We start from the raw sequence: 17,651 nt of genomic DNA on the forward strand, positions 1-17,651 counted from the left end.
TCGGTCGAATGACATTTTATCTATATAAAAACATAGTTCGATTTGAATCAAGAGTTATCACACTATTCTAGGTTAAATAATGGCATGTATTTCTAGACTCATACATGCTACATTCAATCTGACAATTGACTAAATTGTAGCTCTGATACCACTAAATATATCATTCCTAACATGCATTCATCGCCAAAATAGGGTTACAGAGAATTATCGTACTAACGAAACTTTACAATAAATACTTCATACATTAATATACACACAACATAAATCATTCATCTACATACACATTTTCCCTAAATCGAGCCCTCAAGGTTCTAGAAATACATTAGAAACAATTTGGGGCTAAAGTGGAAACATTTAGAAAGCTTAAGAAAAAGTTAGAAAATTTTGATTGCAGAGGTCACGTGGCTGAGACACACGCCTATGTCTCAGGTCATGTAAAATTCGAAATAAAGACATATAGTTGTGTCCCAGCCCATACCCTCACCCGTGTAACTCTCTGACTTGGGTCACACGGTCGTGTCACACACCTGTGTACTAGGCCATGTGTTAGGCCATGTAACAGCCTGACTTGAATGTAATAAAACCTACAGGGACACACAGCCATGTCACTAGGCCATGTGTCACACACGGCTAAGTCACACACCCGTGTCTCAGGTCATGTGGACATGAATTTTCCCAAAAACAAGCCATTTGCTATACCAACTCATGCATTCACTTAAAGACCTTCAGTGTACAATATCAAAGCATCAAAACCTTACCAAAACATACATAAATGACAAATTCAATAGTCCATGATCGATCAACCAATATGTCATACAAGGCACCTCAAATGCATTCATTCACAACATACTTAAATATATTTTATCACATTTCCATCATTAAACATAATTCAACTTCTAACAAATCATACCACAAATATGACCATAAACGCTTTATCACAAACATACCATTTGAGCCATACATTCATGCATCACAAGTGACCAAAATGACATAATTTGGCAAGCATCAAGAGATACCAAAACCAAAACAACTTATACATACCAAAATCATCAACTAACATTCAATTAGATACCAATACAAGTCCACCTATACATGCTATAATAACATTGGCCAAAACATCAAAAACTATTGATATTTAATGTGAATAGTGTGATAGATCTCCAACGCGCTTCCAAACCGATAGAGCTTTCAATTATCTATAAAACATAGTAAAGAAAACTACATAAGCACATAATGCTTAATAAGTTCGTAAAACATGAAACATAACTTATCATTCCATTTAAATAACATAAGTATAAGCATAATATAATCCAACCATAAGCTTGGCACAAGCCTAAGCTTCACCATCAATACACAAGTTAGTATATTTAAACATAATTCACTTGAATTAAATATAAGGTAAGTCATTCCCACATAAATATACATCATTGGTTACATTCTTCATTTTCTTGAACATAAGCTTGCTTCCATTTGAAAGCTTACCATTTTAATCTGTTTCATTGCTCGTTGAACCATTTAGAGTATCTTTAGATACTCAAGAAAGCTCACAGGAAGTATGCTTAAACATATAGTCGTAAACTTTCCTTTACATCATTGCTCACACGAGCTATGAAATAGGCCTACTCATACAAGTTGTGGATCAGAATGTAAGTTAAATTATGCTAGTCGCACGAGCTATGGAGTATCCGCAACAAATTTAAGACCTCAGCCATCGGTAGGACATTCAAGACCAGCACCCGAAACATGAAATCTGTAATAACATGTCATTTGTATCCTACAAATTCCTAAGGTTCAAATAGGACTCGATAACCGTCATAGCATTGCCTTGGATGTACATTATATATTTTTAATAACACATAATTGAATAACATGAATATAATAATTCATTCATATAAACTTATCTCAACAATTAGAGTGTAAAAACGAAGTCAATTAATCCAATGCTTTAACTTTTCTTAGATCTAAATCTGTACGTGGTCTATCTTGATCTAAATAGACAAATTAAATCCATTTAATACTTCTATTATTCAATTCAGTCCATATTTTATTTTTAAAAAATTATTATTTTGCCCCTAACATTTTAACTTTTCATAATATAGTCCTTAAGCTCATAAATTAAAATTTAAGCATTTTAATCCCCTTCTCATACTAGTCTAATTCTTTAGGGACCTAAATAAATCTATACAAACCATCATTTCAAAAATTTACGATGAAATTTTATCATTTTTACAAATAAGTCCCTAAGCACAATTTTCATCAAAATTCACTTTACAAAACTTGTTTATTTATCAATAAGGACTCATAATCTACCATTAAAAATCATGAATCACACAAGAGTATTCATGAAACAACCCTAAATCTTTAACATTTTTGCAAATTGATCCCCAGGCAAGCTAGGTTAAGCTACAGCGACTTCAAAAACATAAAAATCAATAAAATGATATTGGAATACATGCCATGCAAGCAAAAATAAGTGACCAAATACCCTAGCTATCTTTAACGGTAAAATTTCGGTTGGCTTAACAAATGAAGAAGATGATACCATTTTCTTTTCTTTTTGTTTTAACATTAATTTACCTAATTACAATTTTAACCTTTAAAAACTTTAAATATTTCAATAAAACCATGTCCATAAATATCCACTATCACCTTAATTGGTCTAATTACCATCCAAGTCCTTTAGTTTAAATTTTCATAGCCATTTGACCCTTTTAACTAATAGAAATCTACTTTTACACTTTTTACAATTTAGTCCTTTTCACTTAATTAAGCATGCAAACATCGAAACTTCTTAACAAAATTTTAATAAAAGACTTCTAACATCCTGTAAACATTAAAATAATAATAAAATAATAATTTACTTGTCAGATTTGTGGTTCCAAAACCACTATTCTGATTTTACTGAAAATCGGCTATTACATTAGGTAACAGATGCGAACTAGAAAACTCTGCTTGCTTCCCAAAGACTTGGGCGGGCTCAGTTCTCATCCCTAGGCTCATGACCTGTACCACTATCTTAGCTCGTTTAGTCAGGTTAGCAATTTCTTTTATTTTATACGAGACCAACTAAACTTTCAGCAAATAACACAATCGCCGAAAGAATCGCTTACAACTTTCCTCTTCTATCGGCACTAATTCCAAAGTGTATTTGTTGAGCCATAAAAATTGACGCTCATAATTTACTACTAACGTGTCGCCTCGTTTAAACATAATAAAATACTGCTTCTGATCTTTCAGATATAATTTTTCGAGACAATTTTTCTAAAATTTTGAATGAAAGAAAGCTCGATTAATTCGACTAATACATGTGTCGGGCTGTAATAGCCCACTTTTCAATGAAATCGGAACAGTGGTTTCAAGACCACAAATTCGGCCTAAAAATAAAATTTATTTTTATTTTACTACATGGTTCGTATTATGATAGACATGTCGTGTGAAAATTTTGATACGAAAATTTTATCGATTAAGTGTTTAATTAAGAGAAGGACTAAATCGCATAAAATGCGAAAGTTGAATTCTAGTAGCTATAAGGATTAAATAGCTATGGAATTTAAAATTAGAGGTCCTTATATGGTAATTAGATCATTAAAGAAAAGTATGTATATTTTTGGTTACTCATCCATGGAAAAATTAGAAAAGAAGAACTAAATTGGAAATTGAAATAATTAATTAATTACAAGATGATAAAAAGAAAATATCATCTTATTTTGTCATCGTCAACCCCAAAATTATATGGAAACCCTAGGAGAGAGAGAAGAAACGTTCAAGTCTTAATTGGGTAAGTTTCCTTGTCCCGTCTTTAGTAATTTTGATATTTTTGAAATGAGATAACTTAAACTATCTATTTGGGGGATTAATTTGAAAAGTTATCAAAGTATGGAAAATGGGTCATGGATGTATATGATAAAAATTATAAATTCATGGTAGAAAATGAAAGGTTGTTGATAGATAAACAACTTTTACAAAGTGATTTTTGATGAAAACATGAATTAGGGACTAAAATGCAAACTTGTGAAATTGAAAAAAAATTCTGAACTTTTATGAATACATGTGCTGTAAATTTTGTAATGAGATTTTGGTTAGGCTTGGAATAGGATTAAATTGCACAAGTTTCATTTTTCGAGCCTAGGGACGAAATTAGAATTTATGGAAAAGTTAGGGGCAAAATGGTAATTTTGCCTAGGACATAAATTGAGTCCAAATAAATATGAAATATGTGAAATTGAATATTAAAGCTATTTATATAGATCCAGATAACACAAATTCGAGGTTAGACTGAGGAAAAGAAAAGGTTTTGAATTAGTAGATTTTATACGCGAACAAGTGTCGAGGTAAGTTCATATAACTTAATCGAGTATGTAAATATATTTAATTGAATGTTGTGTTATATGGAATATGATTTATATTGATGTACATTACTTGAATGCTATAGTGAGAAATTTAATACATGCTTGATATGGTGAAAAAGGGTTAAGTCCTGATTGAATATTGAATTCCGATGAATATTTGCGCTTTCCCGAAATGAATAAGGTCCTCATTTGCTCCGGAAAGGATTTAGCTCGGATGAGTAATCCTATTGACCTTACTATAGAAAGGATTTATCCCGGATGGGTAATCGTGATATAATACCTCTCGAGTATACGTTACGATTAGGGTTTAGCCTGGACTGGTAATCCTAATTGAGCTCTTTTGAGCTTATGTTATATAAAGGATTTAGCCTGGACTGGTAATCCTGTTATAAGATATGTGGCTCGAGAGTGTGTTCCTTGATTAAGTGCCTTAATGGGTACCTTTGAATAAGAATTGACGGATTATGGAACCATACACCTCGAGTGTACTACTTTAGCATCCATCAGAATTTCAATAATTCAACGGACATAAAACTCTTGACATGGCATGAGAATTATGAGATGAAATGATAATATCTTGAAAGAGTATTGCATGATGAGCTCATCTATCCTTACTTGATGTATATGTAAACCTTGTGACTAACGTTTGATCGAATGTATATGTTTAGGCAATTTAGCCAAATGGATGGAAAGCATGATATTGTATGCTTAGATGTAATAAACAAGATTGGTAAGTTTAGTTTTCGTTATACGAACTTACTAAGCATGTAATGCTTACTCCATTTTATTTTTCCCCTATTTTATAGTGCTCGGAAGCTCACGAAGGTTGGAGATCATTAGAGCATCATCACACTATCATCTAGCTTATTTTGGGTATACTTAGTAAAATCTTTTTGGTATAATGGCATGTATAGGACAACTTGGCCATTAGTGGCATGAAAATGATGTTTTATAACCTGGCCATTGGAATGGCTAGTAATGGCTTATTTTGGTATGATTAAGTAGGTTATTATGATATATCCATATGTGATATGTTAAGAATATGTGATCAAATGATGTTAATGTCTAAATTAATCTAAGGTAAGTTTATAGTCACATATGCATGTAATGGTATGCCACGATGAATGATGGAATTGTTTAATTTGAATGCTTGGATTGGTTGGTATTGGATGTATGTTTCAGGTGCAGGTCTTGGGTGAAACTTTGGGTAAGAAATGAAGCTAGAAATGGCTTCATATTGTCCACACAGGCAAACACACGGGCGTGTGTCTAGACTGTGTGTGACACACGGCCAGGTAACATGGGCATGTGGTTAGGCTATGTGTCCCCTGCACCTTAATTTTGAGAAACAGAATGCTCAGAATTGACCACACGGGCAAAGACACGAGCATGTGTCTTAGCTGTGTGTGCTACACGGCCTAGAACATGGGCGTGTATCTTGGTCGTGTGAAACCTGTACCTAATTTTGAATTAATTTAATTAACCACACAGCCTAGCACACGGACGTGTGGCATGGTCGTGTGCACAAGTCAGAGAGTTACATGGGGCCAAAAACTGCCTGTAGCACGGGCGTGTCCCAGGGTCACACAGGCATGTGAGCCCTGCACCTTGGAAAATTTTTGAAATTTCGCGAAAAATTCTTAGGGCTCCCGATTTAGTCCCGACTCAATTCTAATGCTTGTATTGGGCCTCGAGGGTCTAATCAAGGGATGTTTTGAATTATCTTGGTTAATGTATAGGAATTTACCAAAATTATTTGTAAAATGTTCTGAAAGTTTCGATAATGCTTCGAGACCCTGTTTCGACGGCAAATACAAGTTAAGGGTGTTACACGAGTAACTGTCAGCCACCATTGATACGCCTTCATTTTTAGAAAGGATACAACGTACATGATGCACTAGTGCGAAGTATGCTCTAACTAATGTAGCATCTGATCCGTCGATTCTAACCAGGCCTCGACTAAAGAGGGATCAAAGCATTTCAACCCTTTAAATTCAGTGGCACCATACTTTTGTAAGTCTTTTATCATAGCTCGCTAGGTTGCGGTACTAAAGATGCTCCTACCACTCGTTTAAAGGCTTAAGCTATAATGCAAAATAAATTTTTATCTTCCCGACCTTCACGTCGAGGTCTAACAACCCTATCTTGATGAGAACAAGCTAGATTAATACCAAGTGCTTCTATCCTAGTTCTATTTTCAATCTCAACAAAAAATGGTACAATAAACATCATCACCACTATCATTTCTCACTATTATAAATAGAGGAATTTTATAATCAGCATCCAAATCCCGACTCAAACTCAACTCAACTTTGACATGTACCTCTAAACTCAATTTTGAGCTTCATTTAGCTTGAGAATTTCCAAAACCTATAGCTCTAATACCCCTAAATGTAATGCCACAATCTCAATTCGATCATCAGACCTAAGGTACAATGTTTCACATTCGTTGCCAAAGTAACTACTATCAAACTACATTAGATTTATACCATTAAATAATTAATTTCAAGCAATACATGCACACGATACAATATAAATTTGTTTTTGGGTCTTATACGAGCTTACAAAATCTCTATCGCTAACCTAAGGTCGAATTAGAACCAAATTGTAAAGATTTCAAAATATCGGGATGACATTGCGACTTTGGGGGTTCCTTGTCATAACACAACATACTGACTTTGTCTCATCGTGATGTTAAGGGATCGATGTCGCGAAGTGACCCCTATTTTACTAAAAAATCCAATTTGGTACCTATTTGATTGATCGACACAATTCAAACATACTCAATACCAAATCTCAAAACCATTAGTGCCATTTCCAACATACATTTTCAACATATCTCATAATATATATAAACATTACTTAAACATACCTTTTAACTTAGGCACTTATACCATTCACCATCTATTTACCAAGTTGGCATATATATTTACATATAAGTCTCAAATATGGCAACCTTTCATAATATTCATTAAGGTGCCAAATTCAAATATACAAACCAATTATTTTACCATTTCCATGTTACCATTTCAAGCTTCAAATATAAACATGACCACCTATTATGCCAAAACTGGTTCAACCTATGTACATTCCATATAACAAACAAAAAGATACTTTATAAACATTGATGAGTCGAGGATCTCTAGCTGGATGTTTGATCTACCATAATTTTTTGTGGAAAATTTAACTCTTCTCAACAATTAATGAGCTTGTATTCGAGTAATTTGATGTCTTTTTCTTCATTTCATACACTTAGTTTTGAATTTGAATTCAATAAAATAAGCTTTCTAGTGTGTTTTATGACCTGTTAGGCCAATCTGGGCCTAAGGAAGAACTAATTTGTTGATTAAGTGTGCAAGATAATATAGTAGATCGATGAGTCGGTGGACTGCCCTACATGTCACAACATTCACAGGGAATGTCGTGACACCCCACTTCGAAGGGGGAACATTTAGCCATCGATGTCATGACAACAACCACTCAATGTCGCGAGAAAAAACTTCAAACCAAAAGGGCGAACATTCTATTTTTAATGTCGCGACAACAGCCATAAGATGTCACGACAACAGCCATAGGATGTCACGACAGCAACCTGACAAAGCCCATTTATCAGTCAAGGGTGTTTTTCATCCGCACAACGATAACTAACATGTCTAGTTGCCTGTAATTGACCTAATTTGGTCATCTAACCTAACTAGTATAAATATTATTGCTCAGAACTCAAAAAGGGGAGTTAGACCTTAGTTTCTTAGTTTAATTTTATGTTTTTGTTCTTAAGGTTTAGATTTAGTTATTAATTTCTGTTCAATTGTAAACATTCGTTCGATTTCAATTTAGTTTTAACCTTAGTTTTTTTATACTTTTTTTCTATTAATCTTTACTTTCCCAATTTCATCAATCGACAAATCATTCAAGGATTTAAATATTCAAGAACATGACAACATCTGTAGATTCTAATAATCTCTTCTCTACTCTTTATTTTATATTTTCTTAATGTTCAATAAACTGTTAGGGAATCTTGCATTTAGAATGAGACGTAACTAAAACCTTAGGAATGGATGATGAACTGAAGTGAGATTGGTTAACTTGGGAATTAGGTTTCTGCATTCAGTTACTTGGAGTAGATTAAGTGGAATAAACCCTATAATTGACGACTCTGGGGAGTTATTTAGGTAGATTAGGCTGAAAAGATAATCTACTAGGAATCAACTTAATCTAACCTGATTTAATTTATCCAGTAGAAAGATAAGTAGACTAAGTCAATCAATTAATCTAATTATAGGCTAAAAGTTATTAATTAGGTTAATCATAAGTTAATTAATTAAAACCCTAGACTCAGATTAATCATGAACATGGAAGTAATTCACCCTTTTGCCTGTTTAATTGATTATTGATTTTGGTATTTCGTTTTTGTTATTTTATGATTCAATCCACTTTTTTTGATTCTGTCTTACTCTGATTTGATCTAATAATATTTAGACATGTATAGTGTGTAATTCGGTATTAATATTTTAGTTCAAACAAACCTCTCTTGGGTACGATTATAGGAATCCTTCCCAACAACTTCGTTGTAATTAAACTATATTTGTAACACCCCTTACCTTGTCCGACGCTGGAACAGAGTACGAGGCATTACCAAACTTAATCTTTCACAAACATGCAAAAACCAGGCTACAAAATTTCTTTTAATTCAAAAATTTTCATACAAATGCATAATTACCCATACACGGGCCTACGAAGCCCTAAACATGCATTGAAAGTAGTTAAGGACTAAACCGAGAACCTTAGAAAGTTCTACGAAAACTTAGAAAATTTCTTTCCATGAAATAGGGTCACACGCCTGTATGGACATAGGGACGTTGACATGCTCGTGTCCTCAAGCTGTATAACTCTCTATTTATGACGGTAGCATGCAAATCAAACCACACAGCCAGGCAACACGCCTGTGTCTCCAGGTTGTGTCCCTCACACGGTTGAGATACACGACCTTGTCTCGACCCGTGTAGTCAACACTTAGGCTATTTTCCAAGCCTTCATGTTACCCATAAACCTTTACAACCTTATACATATCAAAACCATAATTCATGGCAACATTTTAGTGATTAAACAACCTTTATTAAGACATATTCATAGCATTAACATGTCCTTTTATAAGCAATGCATCTACTCATGCAATACCAAGTCTAGATTCCTTAATTCACATTCATAAGACTTGTCATCACCATTATACTATGGTTACCAACTTATCCATCAAGCACACATGTTCAACCATTATCACGTTGTTTTATAATGTGCAATTACTACATGGCTAAGACCACCTCAATTGATCATAGAGTATACATCCAACACACATGTCATATTACCAACCAAGCATGACAAACAAACATAATCACATCGTAAATATTAAACATGACAAGAATAGCTAGGTATACAAGCCATAATCAATATGAGCCACATCTCATGGCCATATTATAACATCCCGAATTAGGGCCTAGTCGGAACAGTGGTTTTAGGACCACAAATCCGACGTACAAAAATTTATTTTTATTATATTTTTATGGTCTATGATTTCACAGAATGATTTCATGAAAATTTCGTTAGAAAATTTTGACATTTGGGCACTTAATTTTGTAGAGTGCAAAAGTTGAGTTCTACATGTTAAAAGTGTCTAATTGTTATGAAATTTTAAATTGGAGGTCCTTAAATGGTAATTAGAATATTGGATAATTTTTTTGGACAAAAATGGACATGGAAGGGTAAAATTTTAAAGATGAATAAAAAGGGCTTTTTGGTAAATTGGTAATTAAATGGACTAAAAGACAAGATAAAAGCCAAAAACCCTTGTCCATCTTCTTTTTTGGCCGAATGTAGCAAGGAGGAAGCCATGGTTATGGTTTTCAAGCTTCCAAGCCCCACAGTAAGTGCATCCTAGCCCCATTTTTAATGTTCTTTACATTTTTGAAGTCTCGGTAACATGATCTACTCATTTCTACCATTATTTTGACCTAGGATTTATGTTAAAAAAATTTACCCATGAGTGACATGCTTGTATTTTGATGTCTAATGGTAGAAAATGAGTGTTGGGTGTTAGATAAATGACTTTTACTAAGCGATTTTCGACAAAAAGTCTGAAAGGACCGTTTTATAAAAGTTGTAAAAATGGTATAAAATGGTGTTATGAGAGAATTGTAGTTTGCTATAGTTATGAAAATGGCTCAACTAGGCCTATAGAATGGGAAAATAAAATAAAAATAACTTTAGGAGCCTAGGGGCAAAAGTGTAATTTTGACAAAGTTTAGGGGCAAAAATGTAATTTTTCCAAAATATGATTTTGGGTCAATTTGAATAATGTGAGTCCTAAATAGGCTATATTTGAAATGATAAATCAAGGAAATCGTGATTCAGGCTTAAATTGGGAAAATACAAGTTTTAGACTAAAATGGTAATTTTTCCGTTTCCGTATTTGAGGTAAGTTCGCGTAATAAGCATATTATTCATGTTATTATTGTTATACGTGAAATATATCTTGCTATGATTGTATTAAATTTGACGTTAATGGACTTTTGATGGAAATTGACATTTTAAATGAAATGAAAAAGTTTGTACGAAAACTAGGTGATATGTTTTTTTTTTGTATGGACTAATGCCCAAATAAACATGAAAATGTGTTGAATTGAATGTACATTGCATGATCATCTATGCATATTGATATACTTGATGCAAATAGAAAATTCCCGATTGAATAAAAAGGGATATCTGACGAATAAATCATTATTTACATGACATGAGATCTTGCATGTGTTGCAGAAAAGGATTTAGCTCAAACAGGTAATTCGTTAATCTCAATATAGAAAGGATCTAGCCTGGACGAGTGTTCCTTAAGTGATCGAGCCTCCCGAAGAATATGGGTACATTAAGGATTTAGCTCGGACGGGTAATCCAATTAAGGACTGAATTTAGCCTGGACTGGTGATTCAGATCCGAGCTTATGAGAGTGTATGTCATTGTAAGGGATTTAGCCTGGACTGGTAATCCCGACAACACTCTGTGAGTTATGATACGGGGGATTTAGCCTAGACTGGTAATCCCACCGTAATGAGTGAGGTTCGTGGGAGTGCGCACTTGAAATGATCACTTGCATGACTTGACGATAAATGTGATATCCACCGAGATTCCGAGGAATTCAACGGGAATTAATATGAGAAATGGAATGGAAATACATGAACATCTATGCTTAGATGATACTAGTATGATGTATATGATTGTCATGCTTGGATGAGTGGTTGTGCTAAGAGATAGCACAGGTATGTACTCGAAACCCAAGAGCATGTGTTTGTCATGTGAAATGAAATGGACTTATGATAAGAGTGCAAATGAATGAGTGATATTTATGAGAATAATTTCTATGACAAATTTGTGATGGTTATCATTATGTTGCACTAAGACAGATTAGTACAATAGTAGCAGTCCGACTTTGAAAATCCACCAAAAATAGTGGAAATTGTTTTAGAGGCTGAGTAAAATATGAAATTAAAGGCTAACAAGTCTAGTTTCAGATAAAGGAAAGGATATAAGCAAAGGAATCTTATATGATAAGATATTCAAATATTTGTAAAACAGGATCAGAGTGATCTCAGACTCCTCTGTCTCAACTTTGGAAAATCATTAAAAATTGTACAAAAATTATTATGGGTTATAATTTATATGATTAAAATCCTTAATGGGTCTATTTTCAAGGGAAATAGACAGAAGCATTACCCAAGTCTCGTACTATGAGATACTTAATTCATAGTGAAGAGGAATCATAACTGTCAGACAGCGAAATATTGGTAAATTAAAGGAATAAACTGTAACTATTTGCTAGACCAAAAATTTTTGAAAATTTAATGGTAAGAATATATGTGAGTGTAGTTGCAGGGAAAATTAATGGTTCTCAAATCAGAGTCCCGTAGCTCTGGATAAGAATAATTTAGTGACCGTGACTCAGGAAAACAGCTTGACTGGACTTTGAATAAATAGAAAGAATTTAAAAATAACACGTTATCACATTGCTTATTATTTTTCATGAGAACTTACTAAGCGTAAAACTTACTCCTTCCTTTTCATTTCTTTAGTGTTGTCAGGTTAGCTCGGGGTTGGAGATCGTCAGAGGCAGCATCACACTATCAAGTCATCATTTTGGAAGTGTCGACTTATATATATATGTTAAGCTTTTACAAGTGAGTGGCATGTATAAAGACTTAGTTTTTATGTTAGATGTAATCATGAGTAGCCAAATGTATTGGCTCATATTGATTCATTGTATATAGCCATGGGATGTGGCTTATAATGTTTTGGCTTATAAGCCTAATCGTCTTTACTATTTGTTAATGTCTTACAATGTGATTATAATTGTTTATTATGAATGAATAGTATAACATATGTGCATGAGAATGCCTTAGGACCATTCGGGGTGGTCATGGCTATGGAATAAACACGTAAATTGGCATTAAGTTGATAATGATTGAACATGGTCATTTGTTGAACAAGTAGAGATTAATTATTAGGTAATATGTTATGGTTGATTGTTAAAAACGTGCCTTAGTGAGGCATGCTAAATCATTAAAATCATGCTATGATATGTGTCTCTAAAGTGGTAAATTTTGTGAAAGATTAAGGCAACCAAAAGGCTTGGAAAATAGCCTAAGTGCTAGCCACACGGCCAGAAACATGACCATGTGTCTCAACCATGTAAAGGACACGGCCTAGCACACGGGCGTATGGCCTGGCCGTGTGGTTCAATTTGTTTTGCTGATGTCATAAACAGAGAGTTACACGGCCTGAGGACACAAGCGTGTTGAAGACACACGGTTGTGCCCCTGTGTCCACACGGGCGTGTAACCTTATTTCATGAAAATTTTTCTAAGTTTTCCCAAAATTTTCCAAAGTTCTTGGTTTAGTCCCAACCCGCCTTTAATGCATGTTTAGAGCCTCGGTAGCTCGTGTAAGGGGCATTATGCCTGTTATTAAATGTTTTTAATTTAAATAAATTTTTATGGCCCGGTTTTATGGAATGGTGTACGTTCAAGTCCAGTAACACCTCGACCCTTTCCCGATATCAGATACGGGTAAGAGGTGTTACATTTAGTGGTATTAGAGCTATGGTTTAGTCAGTTCTCAGACTAACCTAGTATGAATGAGAGTCTAGCTATACATGCCATCGATTTGTGATAGTGTGATGTTTCCCGGCATGAATGAGAACCATCTTGTTTGGACAGAGGTACTCTCCAGCCAAGCTACACCGACCATGTTAAATGCGATGCTAAGGTATTCAGGTAAAGTATAGTCATGATAAGCCTGGATTCAGAAAATTATGAATAAAATTTCATGATATATGTGATAACATGTGAGATGAAAGTTCATGCTACAATGAGTACCTATGCTTGTTTGATGTTCATATGATATTGTGCACTTGACTTGTTTGATTAAGTGAGTGTGATAAAAAGAAATTCATAAAGGTATGAATAAAGGTTTACAATATCATGTTACGGATAAAAATGTCATTGTCCCGATTGGACATTAAATGTTGATGGATTGCAATGATATCCATGAATGAGATAAAAGGGAAATATTGTAATAAGTTTATCTATGTTTAATTGATAGTTTTAATTGATAGCCCTATGATGTATATGACTAATTTGCTCAAGTGAACGTATGTATTTGAGTAACTCACCAACCTTATTGATAGAACGAATGTTCGTGTATGCTTTTTTGAATAAGTATGATTGGAAAACTCACATAGCTTAAATAAATGTGCTAAATTGATTGAATCGACTTATATGACTATAATGATATGTATATGATGATGTGCTGGATGAGAGCTTAGATTGTGGTACACTCATCTATGTTTGTGAAAATGTTACTATAATGATGAAATAGTGTCATATGTATATGCGTCTGAAAGACAAGTTAGGGATCTTACGACCCTACCCCCTTACCAGAGTGGTGCTTATAAAGGATTTTACGAGATCTGTGGGATAAGCTCCCAATAGTGAAACCAAAAAGTTCAGCTGTGGAACGATTATAAATATGGTCAGAATTTGTGAATGAATTGATAAGTAAAGACAGAACTAGAAAGGTATCAGATTGATTTAAAGATTTTTCAGTTTACGAAATATCACAATGAGAGAAGAAATTAACTGTGGCAAATTGACTTATTTAGACACGAGGTTAAAAGAAGGTGGTAATCGAAATTCCTTCTAAACTTATTTTCTTTAGTGAAAGGAGTAATACGGTATCAGTAATGACAGAAATAATCGAAGGAAGAATATTTGAAATGTATGATATTTGAGTGGAACAGTTTACAGTGAGCGGATTATGACTATTTCTCTTGAGGTACCCTAAGGATTCATTTACTCTCAAAAGTGTTATTATGACTATCTATATTCTGATAAATTGTTATGTTACGAGGATGTTTTCTAATCTTGATGTTTGACGAAAGCATTGATAACCTGATTGGTTTATAATCGGTGTTGTTCTATTTCTCTCGGGTATTCTATCATATTCCGTCTATTGAGACTTTATGAGAAAATACACATGATGTTATGATTATTTTTCTTCTAATTATTGCTCTGTCTGATATATATACATATATGGGAAGTATATTGTTCTTGTTATGTCTATTCCCAGTGGGTCTAAATGATGTATTCTTCTGAATTTCTTGTCTCTGAGGAATTATCAAGATCTTTCATGTTTTCCTATAAGTTTTTGTTCACGATCTACCATTATGGTATTGTATCTTGGATTTCTCTGTCTTGGACCTCTTTATTTGGTTTTCTTATCATTTTATTCCGTAAATTATTAATCATGACTTATATCTAAAGTGAGTTCTTTGGTCTGATGACTATGTCAATTACGACTATGTTTCCAATTAGATTATAGCAACATGATGATTCCAGTATCTGAATTTCTTTTCCTGAGTAAGTTAATTAAGGTTAATGTCTTTAGTCGGGATATTCTTGTTATTCTGAGTTAATGTATTTGAAATGGTCTTTTGGTTAGCATGATAAGTGAATTTTGAATGACTACTTGTTGAATCGTTCTATCGACTGGAAGGGAGGATTTCTTGAAATGCCATCATTGATGATTGAGACTAACTTGGTTGTTAAATCGGTATTGGTTATTGTTTGAAAAAAATTAAATAAGATATTAATGTCTGAGAATGAGATTTTATTTCTTTTCGGGTAAAAGATAGATAGTCTGAATGAAGAGTGTATATATCCTAGAAGATTTTGATATGATTAAAAGCTGCTTTGAATGATAAAATTTTATTCATGTGAAAGTCGAAAGGTTTATGACATGTTAGTAAAGCTTTGCATAGATGAGAACATTGTTAACCGAAGCCTTAGAACTGGTTCAGTCTGCATTGGGCGAAACTTCTAGATTTTCAGTGATATGTTGTTAAATGGTTTATGATGCGTTATGAAACAAAAAAAAGTACTGTAATAACTCAACGTATCTGATGTTATAGCCAGATCTGAGTTGTGATAGCGTAGATGACTTGAGTTAGTTATTGTATGGTCTTTGAGAAAAGAAAATGTGATTTCACGTGCTTGGGTAGAAAATCCCGAGCTTATACAGAGAGGTTACAAGAAAATTCATAGGAGTGATGTGTTGGTGCTCGAGTTTGGAACTCGACATTACTGATCCTTGTATTTGGATACATGAATTTTTATTAGGATTATTCTTCTCCTTGAAAGAGAAAGATGTTTTTTGGCTTGTTGTTGAATGTTTGATGAAATCTGCAAGTCATTTCTATATGTGTTGAATTCTCGCTTAACGGATCAATGGAATCATGTACCTACGAGATTGTCAGATTTCCTAGTATGTTAGTTCTCTTTAAGCGAATTGAGATCAAGATCCAATTGATGTGTCGTAATGGTGAAGAATTGCTCATGACTCTAGTATGAGAAATTAAAGAGCGAAGTGTTACACATAGCCTGAGTAAAAGTTCTTTAGCAATAATTATGTGATAGTGGAGTTTATGTTAAAACCAAACCACTCTTCTGGTAAGATTTTCGAGGACAAAAATCCCTAAAGGGGGGAGGATTGTAACATCCCAAATTAGGGCCTAGTCAGAAGAGTAGTTTCGGGACCACAAATTCGACGTAAGAAAATTTATATTTATCATTTTTTTATGGTCTATGATTTTACAGGATGATTTCGTGAAAATTTCGTTAGAAAATTTTGACGTTTGGGCACTCAATTTAGTCAAAAAGACTAAATTGTAAAAAGTGCAAAAGTTGAGTTCTACATGTTAGAAGTGTCTAATTGTTATGAAATTTTAAATTGGAGGTCCTTAAATGGTAATTAGACCATTGGATAATTTGTTGGACAAAAATGGACATGGAAGGGTAAAATTTTAAAGATGAGTAAAAAGGGCATTTTGGTAAATTGGTAATTAAATGGACTAAAAGACAAAATAAAAGCCAAAAACCCTTGTCCATCTTCTTGTTTGGCCGAATATAGCAAGGAGGAAGCCATGGTTAGGGTTTTCAAGCTTCCAAGCTCCATAGTAAGTGCATCTTAGCCCCGTTTTTATTGTTCTTTACATTTTTGAAGTCCCGGTAACATGATCTACTCATTTCTACCATTATTTTGACCTAGGGTTCATGTTAAAAAAATTTACCCATGAGTAACATGCTTTTATTTTGATTTCTAATGGAAGAAAATGAGTGTTGGGTGCTAGATAAACGACTTTTACTAAGCAATTTTCGACGAAAACGTCCGAAAGGACCGTTTTGTAAAAGTTGTAAAAATGTTATAAAAGGGTGTTATGATGAGAATTGTAGTTTTCTATAGTTATGAAAATGGTTTGGATAAGCCTAAAGAATGGGAATATTGAATAAAAATCACTTTACGAGCCTAGGGGAAAAAGTGTATTTTGACAAAGTGTCTCAGCTGTGGGGAGGATGTAATGCCCCATTCCCAAGACCGTCACCGCAGTAGAACACGAGGTGTTAACAGACTTAATTCATTACTTAAACAGCTCAAACAATTTATTTTTAAAATTTCCAGTCAAGCTAGCAATCTACATCACAGTCGCTTAAAAATTCATATCTCGAGTTCCAAAACTCAAAATCCAATTCCGTAAATTTTTACTGATACTAGACTCATATAACTATTTAATAATTTTTTTCTAGAATTTTTGGTCAAGCCAATTAGTACAGTTTATTAGTTAAAATCTCCCCTGTTTCAGGGTTCGACTGCTCTGACCTCTGCATATTACGAATCATATATCTCTCTGTACAGAATTTCAATGAC

The sequence above is a fragment of the Gossypium hirsutum genome, chromosome A06, assembly GCF_007990345.1.
Source record: "Gossypium hirsutum isolate 1008001.06 chromosome A06, Gossypium_hirsutum_v2.1, whole genome shotgun sequence".
NCBI lineage: Eukaryota > Viridiplantae > Streptophyta > Magnoliopsida > Malvales > Malvaceae > Gossypium > Gossypium hirsutum.